At 36.9% G+C, this 14,049-nt stretch overlaps 1 long non-coding RNA gene across 1 annotated transcript in view; it reads right to left on the reverse strand.

Annotated features, from left to right (window-relative positions):
* The window catches only part of LOC128662360 (uncharacterized), a 39,637-nt gene extending 36,957 nt beyond the window's left edge, over positions 1 to 2,680 (reverse strand). The window contains exons 1-2 of the long non-coding RNA XR_008402765.1: positions 2,446 to 2,680; positions 2,294 to 2,350 (exon numbers count right to left, since the gene is read on the reverse strand). This is a non-coding gene — a long non-coding RNA (uncharacterized LOC128662360). The remainder of the gene's footprint in view (positions 1 to 2,293; positions 2,351 to 2,445) is intronic.
* Positions 2,681 to 14,049: the final 11,369 nt, after the last annotated feature.

Here is a 14,049-nt window from a genome sequence, read left to right on the forward strand (position 1 = left end):
GTAATCATTCTAGCGTAAATCTCGATTGCGCTTAAGTGCTCGCATTTACTTTCAACTTTTAATATGAGAGGAAAACCCGACACGCGCGTTACTGTTAGCGCTCCACTTGTAATCTGGCCCATCATTCTCTGTTTGTAAAGCCTACACTCCTGCTTTTTACCCTAATGATCACACATTTCTAGTGAGGTATAAGGAAGAATAAAGGAAGAAGTATGAGCCAGTCCCCCTGCCCACTTAGCACTTCTACCATTAGTTTAACTTGCTGCATGGACTAACTAATAAATCAGGAGCTGCAGACACACCAGTAGCTGAAATGTACACTCTCACTCACTACTCAATAAGCTTAACCCTATCAGCTCTGCACATAGTTCATAGTTATGTATGGAGCTCACATTCACGTCTCTTCAAATTTGCTTTATTCTTTTGGTATCCTTTGTTGAAAATCATGTATACATATATTCAGCAGCAGTAATGCAATACTGGGAGCTAGCTGGTCATTAGTGGCTGAACACATTTGTCTCTTGTCATTGACTCGCCAGATGTGTTTAGCTAGCTCCCAGTAGTGTATTGTTGATTTCGAACTGACTTAAGCTATTTATTTTATCCCTTAGCAAGTAACAGTGCAATAATACAATGCAGTAACCCACTTTGCACTTTTATATAATTTTAACTAATACTAGTCTAGTTGTTCCCCTATAGAAAATTATCCACTAGGGGCCAACTTTGGTAGTGATGTGATCGTCTTAATAAAGCTTCTCAATTAAGTGGTCTGTTTGACAGGGACAGTAAATTACTCCCTATTCACCTCCACAACTCCGGTTGTATTCCAAAGTGAAAAAACTATCATCAATGCCAATTCCGATAAAAATCAGCTTTTCATATTCCTTTGAGCCAGTGGTTATGCCTCCCCTAACTTCTATCTATCTACAGCTACTCTGTGCTTAAATAAATACCTTCAGGCTAGTCTCACATTTTATTGTATGTAAATAAAGGTATTTGTTTTTAAAGGGACATTGTACACTAGATTTGTCTTTGCACAAATGTTTTGTAGATTATACATTTATATAGCCCATCTGGGAGTGTTTATGCAACAATGTATAGTTTTTCTTATTTTTTTAATAACATTGTGCTGATTATCAGACTCCTAACCAAGTCCCAAAGTATCAGATGTAGACTGAAGTCTACAGATTCCTGCTTGCTCCTGTTTGTGGAATGGGTCTTTTCAGAACAGCAAAGAGTCTGCTCTTCCTGCTTTCTCAGCTCCTTTCAATGGGTGTCCCAGTCTAACCTCATCAACAGTTCTAAACCTGGATGAAGTACATTTTTAAAAGGTTTTATACTGGATTTTTATATCAGTATCTGTGCATATTCTTCTTTATAATAGTGTCTATTACATGCAGTTATATGACAATTGGTGTATACTGTCCCTTTGACCAATCAGTCTAAAGTGCAGTTGTCACTAGAGGATGCACCCAGCTGCTGCTTTCTTTCTGTTCTCTTCTTTTGTCTGCTGCAGCATTCACGTTCCATACTACTGGGGTTTCTTTATATTATCCCTCTAGCATAAATACAGAAAAGTTATGCCCTGTATGTACTAATGTACTATTAAAAAATAGATGCAGGTACCTTGGATCTTGTATATAAGAAATGGTTTATAATGGAACTGCTGAAGTGTCCGTTTTTAAAATTTCATAGTAATTCTTTGCTTGTAATACATTAGAGGCCATTTATATTCAAGTCTGCCTCTGCCATTGTCTGTCTGTGTTGGCATGTTGTCCAGACATATTATTTAATGAATAAAGCAAGATCTGAGCACTGATACTGCTTAGTTTATGAGTTTGAGGAAGCAGTATGGTGCAGTGCTGAGTGTAAAGTGTAAGCAAATGAATAGCGTAGTGATTTGTAATGATTAGACAAAATTAAAGACATTTTAACTGGTAGTTATCTACTGGATAAGTTAAATATGCATCTTCTAGATCTAATCAAATTAATCAGTATACGTTTAAATACGTCTTACAATGGAATTGTGATATATCACAAAGTAATGGAAACTGGAACATAATCTATTCAATTGGTCCTGTACCAACCATTTTTTGACTATCTGTTCTGTTTTGTTTTTATGTAAGAACTAGTCCAGACTTTGATGAGATTATTGAATTGGTTCAAAATAGACACCGATTTACTATTTGTGTTATATATAAATCTGTCCTCATCAGCAAAATCTGAGGGGAAAAAAGGGACTGTGAATGCAGGTTTTAAAGAAAAATAAATAAATAGTAAGAGCTGAACTTACCTTCTAAACAAGGTGACAAAAATCTAGTGTAACACATAGGAGGTGCAGAAGTTAGTCCTAAACAAGAAAGAAAAGAGGCATAACTAGAAAATAACTGGCCTAATATGTATAAACCCACCATAATGTGTTCATTATGTCATCAATATACCTACATGCTTCTCTGAGTAAACAATTATCCCATAAAGGAATACATATTTTTACAGGATCACAAAGCTTCTCTTTAGATTCTCCATTTTCATTGGCCTTGCCAGTTCTTGCTTCATTGTCTTACCAGTCTCAACAGTTTCTATTTTATGCAGGCAATGTAATAAAGATTGAAGTGATAAGTAAAATATAGTTAATCTACTCCATAGAATAGTATAGGAACTGGCAAATCTGGAAGATGATAGAGAGGCTGGATAGTTTGTCTAGTTTTATGTTTGCCTGTAGAGTATGAAGTTTTATGTAAGAAATCTTACAAAGACAATTCATCTTCAATGTGTAATATGATCTGATGTGTATTCTATGCAGCGCTACCTGTTAACTTTGTAAAATCTGCATAGCGTGTTGCTTCTTTTTATCTGTTGTATCTGCCCTGATAACTGAGTTCAAAATGCTTTTTTAAACTGTTTACTGACACCTGCAGCCTCAGGCAAGAAAGAACTTGCTTGTTTTGCCAGAAAAAGCCACTTCCAACCAAACTGCTTTTATCTTCTGCTGTTCTACTTGTGTTAAATGCTCTACAGTAGTTCAACTACTTAAAAGGACAGTGTACTGTGACATTATTTTTCCCGTTAATGTGTTTCCAATGACTTGATATACCAGCAGCATAAAATGTATGAGAAATTGCTTCTTTAGTTTTAATTTTGTATATGAAATAAATGATTTTGTTTTTTGACACCACAACCCATCAAAATGGGTTGAGCTTGAAGGGAAATTAGATTCCCTAATATTAACACTTTCTGTACACCCAAATGCTTCCTTATCTTATCGCTGTTTGTATACCAAATCCCAGTACATAGAGAGAACAACTGGAAATTAACATTTTATTACGTATCTTGCCTACCTCCCATGGGGAGTGTAATTTCTTCTGCTAATTTACTCATATTTTTGGTAGCCTATACTTAAGTATATAAACTTTTAGTATAAGTGGCAGTACCACCGAAAAAAATCAACTATTTAAAATGTTGCTATAAAGGCAAAGCAACTATTTGTAAACAATTTAATACCCTCCAGCAGGTCAAATGTATCATTGTGAAAAATTAAAGGGGAGAACAATTTAGGTTACACTGTCCCTTTAAATGGACAGGCATCTCTCAATATTGTTAATGTTATCATGTATATGAAAACTCCTTTTTAAGCCCTTTACGCCATAAGATGTATATATACGTCAAAGCTTATTGTACCGCATAACATATATATATATGTTGAAGCTGCAGGAAGCTCCAGCAGTCTCAGCTTTCAAGTTACAGCCGAGAGCTGGAGTTCCTGAGCTCCAGGCAACCTCCGGTTCCATATGAAGGCAGATTCCAGACCGTTACAGACAGTGACACTATGTGTGTCACCATCTGTAATGTAACAATCATCTGCTGGTGCCGGCGGGAGTTATGGGAGGGGAAGCAGGCTCTATTTCTGTTTAAATGGAGTGATAGCAAAAATGCTAAACATTCTCTGGTATTTTGGGCAAGTACCTGGTAGCGAAGGGGTTAAACATAAAATATGTTTTTTTTTGCATAGAAAAAGTTAAACTGTTTGTTTTAATCTTGAAGCTAACTGAAAAATGAAGTTGTCCTTTAAAAACTGATACCTTACTGAGAGCTCACACTTACCTCAAAATCATACAAATAGAACATGTTTTCTCTTTTTTCAGTATAGGAATATGCATTTTACAACAAACCAAAAATTGTAAAACATTTTAAAATTATTTCTTTACATGCATCAAAGTTAAACAATGACCTTTGTGAATCTTTCAAGGTTCTTGGCTGTATCTTACATACTATTTATTTATAAGTATCATACCTGAATTTAAATGTTAATTCTATTTTAAGGATTTAAAGGGACAGTCTACACCTTAGTCATCTTAAAATCGTACCTTAGATTAAGCTGCAAATATCCTTCTGCACCCTTTCTATATCATGCAGCAGGAACAGTAAAAAAAGTTATTTTACAATGAATATTGTTTCTGGTCATTTTGAAATGGCTGTCAAGCTCTGCCCACTGATGACATCACAATCTGGGCTGCATCTAGGCACTCTGCTGAATAGCATTGACACTCTGTTTAATCTAATTAGTGAGTCTTTTGTAACTAGTGAAGTCTTTAATGCAGCCCAGATTTGGATGTCCGGAGGTGGAACTACCATTGGTGCAGCAGGTGCAGTGGAACCAGAGCCCAAGGGGTGGGGAGCCCATAGCAGCCAGTATACACATAGGCATCTGCAGAATGTGTACAATACTAATGCTGGGGAGCCTTTTACTAGTGCATGTCCAATCTATCTATCTATCTATCTATCTATCTATCTATCTATCTATCTATCATCTATCTATCTATCTATCTATCTATCTATCTATCTATATCTATCTTCAAAATCATTATACAGAGAAGCATGTATATTATTACTATTGCTTACAACTGAGTTACCTTTGGGGGGCCCCAAATTTTATTTGCACCAGGGCCCTCTGTTGAGAAGCTCTGCTACTGGTGATGTCATCAGTGGGCAGAGCTTGGCAGCCATTTCAAAGTGACCAAAACCAATAGTAATTTTAAAATAACTTTTTTTTACTGTTACTACTGCTTGATACCAAAAGGGTGCAGGAGGATGTTTGCAGCTTAATCTAAAGTAAGACTTTAAGATGACTAAGGTGTAGACTGTCCCTTTAATACCTAAGGTCCTATTATCTTCTGGCTATTCAAGTGTAATTTACCACACGTTCTTTGGTTTATCTGTTATTCATATGTAGATATTGGTGGCCTAGTTAGACTTTATTGTGGTGGGGGAAGTCATTGGTTTACTGGGCACTAAGGGCTCGTTTCCATTGAGCTGTAATTAGGTTTGCGTGCGCTCGCAAAATGATAAATATGCTGTCGGAAGCAATTTCGTTCATCGACTGCTTCCAATGGTATGTTATACCTTCATTTTGGCAACCGAACTCTGACTGCCGAAAACATTTTCACATCCCATAGAAAGTATTAGAAGCCGCTAATCTATAAACTATACCAGGTTTCCAATGACACTGTCGGAGGCTGTCGATAAATTAACAAAAATTACACCCAGTTAAACTAGGTGTTAAAGAGGAAAAAGGTGCTTTTTGATGCTTAGTTCCTATTGAAATATACCCCGCCTCCCCAAATTAAACCCGGCACATCAAAACCCCTATATCCGCCATCCTCCCTCATCGCAACTAATAATAAAATGTATTAACCTCTAAACCGCCATCCCCCACAATGCAATTTACCTATTTAAACTATTAACCCCTAATCCGCCAACCCCCACATCACAAAGTACCTAATAAATGTATTAATCCTTAATCTGGCAAACCACATATCGCAAAGTATCTAATAAAGTTATTAACCCACTAGACGATAAACCTGCCTAGAGGGCAGTCTATGTTTAAAAAATTACAAACCCCAAAGGTGATATTACAAAAAAAAAAGTTAAATTACAGAAAAAAATAAACAAAGCTATCCAAGATAAAAAATTTAAACCTAAACTAATACCCCTATAAAAATAAAAAATCCACACCAGAATAAAAATACCCCTTAATCTAATACTAAACTACCAAATTAAACAGTTCCTTTTCCTAAAAAAAAATCCAATTACCACTAACAGTAAAACCCCTACCCAACCAACCCCCAAAATAAAAAAACTAAGTCTAAAAAAACCTAAACTACCCATTGCCCCTAAAGGGGCATTTGTATGGGCATTGCCCTTAAAAAGGCCTACAGCTCTTTTACTGCCCTTAAAAGGGCAATCAACTCTTTTACAGCACAAAAAGAAACCTAATCTAAAAAAAAAGCCTAAGACTAAGCCCCAAACAGGTACTCACCGTTCCTGAAGTCTGGCGGAGAATGTCTTCTTCCAGGCGGCTCCATCATCTTCTATCTTCATACGGAGTGAACGGGGCGCAGAGCGGAGGTGCAGAGCTGGCTTCCACGATGCGCGGATCTGGAGCGGCGGTCCTCAGCAGCGGCGGTCCAATGCGGCGTGGAGGCTCCTCTTCTTCTGATCTCCGTCATACACTAAAAATTTAATGCAAGGTACCGCATTCAATTTGGGGTACCTTGCATTCATATTGGCTGACATTTTGAAATCAGCCAATAGGATTAGAGCTACTGAAATCCTATTGGCTGTTCAAATCAGCCAATAAGATGTCAGTAGCTCTCATCCTATTGGCTGATTTCAAAATTATAGCCAATAGGATTTCAAGGTACCCCAATAAATATGGGGCACCTTGCATTTAATCTTCAGTGTGCAACCGACGATCACATGAAGAGGAGCCTCCACGCCGCTTTGGACCACCGCCGCTGAAGACCGCCGCTGAGGATCCGTGCATTGGGGAAGCCAGCTCTGCACCTCCGCTCCGTGCTGCCTTCGCTCCGGATGAAGACAGAAGATAATGGAGCCGCCTGGAAGAAGACCTTCTCCGCTGGACTTCATGAACAGTGAGTACCTATTTAAGGGTTAGATTTAGATGTTTTTGTTTTTTTTGTTTGTTTTTTAAGATTAGGGATTTAATGGGCTTGTAAAAGAGCTGAAGTAAAAGAGCTAAATGCCCTTTTAAGGGAAATGTCCATACAAATGCCCTAATGAGTAGTTTAGTTTTTTTTAGTGTTAGTTTTTTTTATTTTGGGGGTTTGGTGTGTGTGTGGGGGGGCTTTACTGTTAGGAGGGGACTTAGTATTTTTTAAATGTAAAAGAGCTGTTTAACTTAGGGCATTGCCCTACAAGAGGCCATTTTAAGGGCTGTTGGTAGTTTAGAATAGGGGGGTTTATATTTTGGTGGGGCTTTTTTATTTTCATAGGGATTAGGTTTAGTGTTTTTTTTATTTTTGATAATTTTGTTTATTTTTTTCTGTAATTTTAGACTTTTTTTAATTTTGCAATTTTATATTATTTTTTTTGTAATTTAATGTTAGGTTTTATTTTAATTGTAATTTAGTTTATGTTATTGGGGTTATTTTAGGAGGTGTTAGGTTAGGGGGCTTAATAATTAAATTTGTTTTTTACGTTGTGGGGGGTTGGCGGTTTAGGAATTAATAGGTTAATTAGGTTTATTACGATGTGGGGGTTTGGCAGTTTAGGGGTTAATAGGTTAATTAGGTTTATTGCGATGTGGGGGTTGCGGTTTAGGGGTTAATAGGTTAATTTGGTTTATTGTGATGTGGGGGGTTGGCGGTTTAGGGGTTAATAGGTTTATTAGGTTTATTGCAATGTGGGGGGTTGATGGTTTAGGGGTTAATATTTGAATTATGTTATTTGCGTTGTTTAATTTGCGGCTTAGGGGTTAATTACTTTATTATTTTGCAATGTGGTGGTTGGCGGTTTAGGTGTTTGTTAATACTTCATGCGAGAGGTTATTTTTATTTATTATACTTCGTGCGGGTGGTTAGGTTTTTTATTTCTCGCGGGTGGTTACGTGTTTTTTCGTAATTTTGTGCGGGCGCATGTTTTTTTTTTTTAAAGACTTCGTTTGCCTACGCTGCATCCAGGTGGATTCCGAAAATGGCAAGGTGGTGAAAGAATCCACCGAATGTGGATTCTTGTTTCACCACCCTGCCACTTTTGAAGCTTCGCTGCATCCAGGTGGATTCCTTTGGCTGCGCTCAAAGCCAACATTCCTTTGAGGATGCGTGCACAACTGGCGACACTGACGGACGCGTTACAAACGCGATTATAGTATAGATAATCTGCCATCCCCCTTTAACGCAAAGTATCTAATTACACTATTAACCCCTAAACCGCCATCCCCCACAAAACAAAGTACCTATTTAACCTATTAACCCCTAAACCACCATCCCTTCATAACGCAAAGTATTAATCTAATCACTAAGCCCCCTAATCTAACACTACCTAAATTAACCCCAATTACATAAAATAAAAAAGACTATTTTACTAATAAATTAATAAAAAATACCAAAATCAAAAATCCTAAATAAAAAATTAAAATAAAAATCCTAACATTACATAAAAAATAAAACCTAAGAGTAAATTTAAATGAAAAAAAAATCTAAGATTACAAAAATAAAAAAATCTAAGATTACATAAACAAATAAATTAAATTATCCAAAATAAAAATGGTAAACATAATCTAATACCCCTATAAAAACAAAAAAGCAAATAAAAACACCCCCTAAAAAGGGCTTTTTGTAGGACATTGCCCTGAAACAATTAGCTTTTACCTAAAAAAAAACTACAAATTAACCCCTAACAGTAAACCCCCCACCCACCTAACCCCCCAAAATAAGAAAAGACCTAACTCTATAAAAATCTAATTTACCCATTGCCCCTAAAGGGGCATTTGTATGGGCATACTAAAACAAATGGCAGGTTATTTATGATACAATAAACAGTTAAAGATACAGTAAGCCTTTTTACCACAACAAAAACAAAATGTAACATCTTTTACCATAAACATCAAAACCTCTTTATTTTAACACAACACACCATAAACAACACCGTTTACAAGCTATTTCTACAGAGCAAACACTAAAACAGAAAGGAAACTGTTTTACCACACCAAAACACCATTAAACAGATTGCAGACTATTAACGTGCTTTTAAAGTCATCTCAGGTGACAAGTCCTTGTTTATATATAGACATTCTAGTTTATATATACAGGTATTATATACAATCTTGCTCAAGCCCACAGGTATTTATATTCTCGGGTCAGGTGTATACAATCCTTCCCAAATACTATTCACATTACAAGAAAAAATGTCTATGGTGTTAATCTTAGCTTGTATCACTAGTTTAAAGTACTCCCAGAGGAAAGCTTCAATAATATACAGTTTGGGCCAGATTTCATGAAAGCCATGTTAGCGCTCCACTGTGTAATACCAGCGCACACTAATGTGCGCTTGTATTACAAGTCCACAGCAATGCGAACACAAGCTCGTGTTCTCATTGCTGGGAAGCATCACGAGACTGTGCCCAATAGGCTCCAGAGACAGCATCAGAACCTTGCACAGGGAAGGGGTAAGTAGCGCAGCGATAGCAGCATATTTTTAAATATATATGACTATATACATATATATTTATGTGTTAATATGTGTATATACATGTATTAACACAAAAATATATATGTATATAATCATATTCATATATATTTACTGGGAACACACAGTTCCCATAGACTGCAATGTGCCGTTTTTTTCTAACACCCCTCTCCCACCAACTTTAGACCCCCCAAAACTGCCTAGTGCAGTTGTTTTTAATTTAAAAAAATTCAACTTTTTTTTTAATTAAAAACTATAATGCCCTCTATTTAGGGCTGCAGAATCTGTTGGCGCTCTACAAATAACCGATAATAATAATAATAATAATTTTAATGGCATTTGGGGCACTTTTAGAAAATTAACCAGTGATCGGATCTCTGATTAATATTCGGAGTGCTAATTGCTATTGCAAGCTCGTGGCAGCAATAACCAGAAACTTGTAATGACTGATAGATGCCATTGGCTGTGATGCACATAACATTTATGTAATTTTGTTTTGTAGTTCAAGAAATACATTAATAAACACAAAAATTAAAACACATGGGGCAACATTACATATACGGCGCAGGCTTCAGCGCAAGCACTGCAACCCGCGCCGCACGTAATTTTACCTTGCACATCGTGGTATCCAATAAACCCTGCCGGCAGTTCATAAAGTGGAGTAAGTCGGAATAAACTAGCGGTCCAGAAATGAGCGTAAATAAAAAAATTTGGAGTCACCAGTGACTTACGGCACTTTAGAAACTGCCGGCGCCTAAGAAAAGTAAATAAAAATATTAAATCTCCCGTAAAAGTCTAACATGCCTCCCAAAAATGAGCCCGACACGTAAAAAACCTATATCCGCCATCAGACCCACATCAGAATTAATAAAAGTATTAACCCCTAAACCGACCCCCCCACATCGCAATTAAACTATTTAAACTTAATTAAACTTTTAACCCCTATATCCGCCATCAAACCCACACCGCAAGTAATAACTAGACTATTAACCCCTAAATCCGCCAACCCCAACATCACAAACTACCTATTAAAGTATTAACCCCTAAACCACCAAAGCCCACAACGCAATTAACCTATCAAAATATTAACCCCTAAACCGCCAAAGCCCACAACGCAAATAAATAATTAAATTACTAAGCCCCCTAACCTAACACCCCCTAAATGAACCCAAATTACCTAAATTACAAAATACTAAAGTTACTATTAAAATAAAAAAAAAACTAACACTACTTTAAAAATAAAAAATAAACTAGTATAAATTAAATTAAAGGGACAGTCTAGTCAAAATTAAAATTCTGGTGTAGCTACAATTACATAAAATAAAAAAAATCGAAGATTACAGAAATTTTTTTTTTTATCACATTTTAAAAAATTATACCTAATCCCTATGAAAATAAAAAGCCCCCCCAAAATAAAAACACCCCCTACTCTAAGAATAAACTACCAGTAGCCCTTAAATGGGCTTTTTGCAGGGCATTCCTCCAAGATAATCAGCTCTTTTACATTAAAAATACACAAAGCCCCCCCTAATAGTAAACAGACTCCAAAATAAAAAAACCTAACACTAAAAAAGCCAATAGGATGAGAGCTACTGAAATTCTATTGGCTATTAAAATCAGCCAATAGAATTTCAGTAGCTCTCATCCTATTGGCTGAATTGAGCAGTCAATAGGATTTGAGTAGCTCTCATCCTATTGGCTGATTTGAATTTGAAGAATAAAATCAGTCAATAGGAATTCAAGGAACGCCATTTTTAATAGGGTTACTGTTACGGGGGACTTTGTGTATTTTTAATGTAAAAGAGATGGTTATCTTGGGGCAATGCCCTGAAAAAAGCCCTTTTAAGGGCTACTGGTAATTTATTTTTAGGGGGTGCTTTTATTTTGGGGGGCTATTTTATTTTCATAGGGATTAGGTATAATTTTGTAAAATTTGATAATTTGTTTTTTTATTTTCTGTAATTTTAATTTTGACTAGACTGTCCCTTTAATTTATACTTAGTTTATTTTTTATTATTAAAGTAGTGTTAGTTTTTTTTATTTTAATAGTAACCTTAGTATTTTGTAATTTAGGTAATTTGGGTTCATTTAGAGGGTGTTAGGTTAGGGGGTGTTAGGTTAGGGGGCTTAGTAATATAATTATTTATTTGCGATGTGAGCTTTGGCGGTTTAGGGGTTAATACTTCAATAGGTAGTTTACGTTGTGGGCTTTGGTGCTTTAGGGGTTATTACTTTAATAGGTAGTTTGCGATGTTGGGGTTGGCGGATATAAGGGTTAATACTTTATTTGTAGTTGCGGTGTGGGTTTGATGGCGGATATAGGGGTTAAAACACTTTCGGCTAGATTACGAGTTTTGCGTTAGAGGCTATGCGGTGCTAACGAGCAGTTTTCTCTCACCGCTCACTTACCTGCAGCGCTGGTATTACAGGTTTCTACAATCCCGGCGTTAAAAGGCAAGAAGTGAGCTTTGAGCAAAATTGTGCTCCTTACCGCACTCCAATACCAGCACTGCTTAAGTCAGCGGTGAGCTGGTCGTACGTGCTCGTGCACGATTTCCCCATAGGAATCAACGGGGAGAGCCGGCTGAGAAAAAGTCTAACACCTGCAAAAAAGCAGCGTAAAACTCAGTAACGCAGCCCCATTGATTCCTATGAGGAAATAAAATGTATGTTTACACCTAACACCCTAACATGATCCCCGAGTCTAAACACCCCTAATCTTACACTTATTAACCCCTAATCTGCCGCCTCCGACATCGCCGACACCTACATTATATTTATTAACCCCTAATCTGCTGCCCCCAACATCGCCGACACCTACATTATATTTATTAACCCCTAATCTGCCACCCCAATGTCGCCGCCACCTACCTACACTTATTAACCCCTAATCTGCCGCCCCCAACGTCGCCGCCACTATAATAAACATATTAACCCCTAAACCGCAACACACTCCCGCCTCACAAACATGAGTTAAATATTATTAACCCCTAATCTGCCGTCCCTAACATAGCCGCCACCTACCTACATTTATTAACCCCTAATCTGCCGCCACTATACTAAATGTATTAACCCCTAAACCTATGTCTAACCCTAACACCCCTTAACTTAAATCTAATTACAATAAATCTTAATAAAAAATAATATTATTACCTAAATTATTCCTATTTAAAACTAAATACATGTAAAATAAACCCTAAGCTAGCTACAATATAAATAATAGTTACATTTTATCTAGTTTAGGGTTTATTTTTATTTTACAGGTAAGTTTGTATGCATTAACTATTTAATAACTACCTAGCTAAAATAAATACAAAAGTACCTGTAAAATAAAACCTAACCTAAGTTACAATAACACCTAACCTAACCCTACAATTAAATAAATTAACTAAATTAAAAACAATTAAATAAATTAAATTAAATTAGCTAAAGTACAAAAAAAACAAAACACTAAATTATAGAAAATAATAAACAAATTACAAGAAATTTAAACTAATTACACCTTTTCTAATAGCCCTATCAAAATAAAAAAAGTCCCCCAAAATAAAAAAAAACCCTAGCATAAACTAAACTATCAATAGCCCTTAAAAGGGCCTTTTGCGGGGCACTGCCCCAAAGAAATCAGCTCTTTTACCTGTAAAAAAAATACAAACAACCCCCCCAACAGTAAAACCCACCACCCACACAACCAACCCCCAAGTAAAATACTATCTAAAAAAACCTAACCTAGGGCAGTTAGCTCTTTTGCGGCCCAAACCCTAATCTAAAAAAATAAAACCCACCCAATACACCCTTAAAAAAACCTAACACTAACCCCCTGAAGATCGACTTACTGTTCTGAAGACCGGACATCCATCCTCAAGGAAGCGGCAGAAGTCTTCATCCAACCGGGCCAAAGTCCTCAATGAAGCCGGGAGAAGTCTTCATCCAAGCCGGGCAAAGTGATCCTCCTGACGGGCAGAAGTCTTCATCCAGACGGCATCTTCTATCTTCATCCATCCGACACGGAGCGGCTCCATCTTCAAGACATCCGACGCGGAGCATCCTCTTCATCCGGAGTCTTCTTACTGAATGATGGTTCCTTTAAATGACGTCATCCAAGATGGCGTTCCTTAGATTCCGATTGGCTGATAGAATTCAGCCAATCGGAATTAAGGTAGAAAAAATCCTATTTTGATTGGAACAGCCAATAGGATTGAACTTCAATCCTATTGGCTGATTGCATCAGCCAATAGGATTTTTTCTACCTTAATTCCGATTAGCTGATAGAATTCTATCAGCCAATTGGAATCTAAGGGACACCATCTTGGATGACGTCACTTAAAGGAATCGTCATTCAATAAGAAGACTCCGGATGAAGAGGATGCTCTGCGTCGGATGTCTTGAAGATGGAGCCGCTCCGCGTCGGATGGATGAAGATAGAAGATGCCATCTGGATGAATGCCCATCCAAATGCCCTTTTCAGGGCAATGGGGAGCTTAGGTTTTTTTAGATAGTATTTCATTTGGGGGGTTGGTTGTGTGGGTGGTGGGTTTTACTGTTGGGGAGTTGTTTGTTTTTTAC

Source organism: Bombina bombina, chromosome 6 (genome assembly GCF_027579735.1).
Source record: "Bombina bombina isolate aBomBom1 chromosome 6, aBomBom1.pri, whole genome shotgun sequence".
Lineage (NCBI taxonomy): Eukaryota > Metazoa > Chordata > Amphibia > Anura > Bombinatoridae > Bombina > Bombina bombina.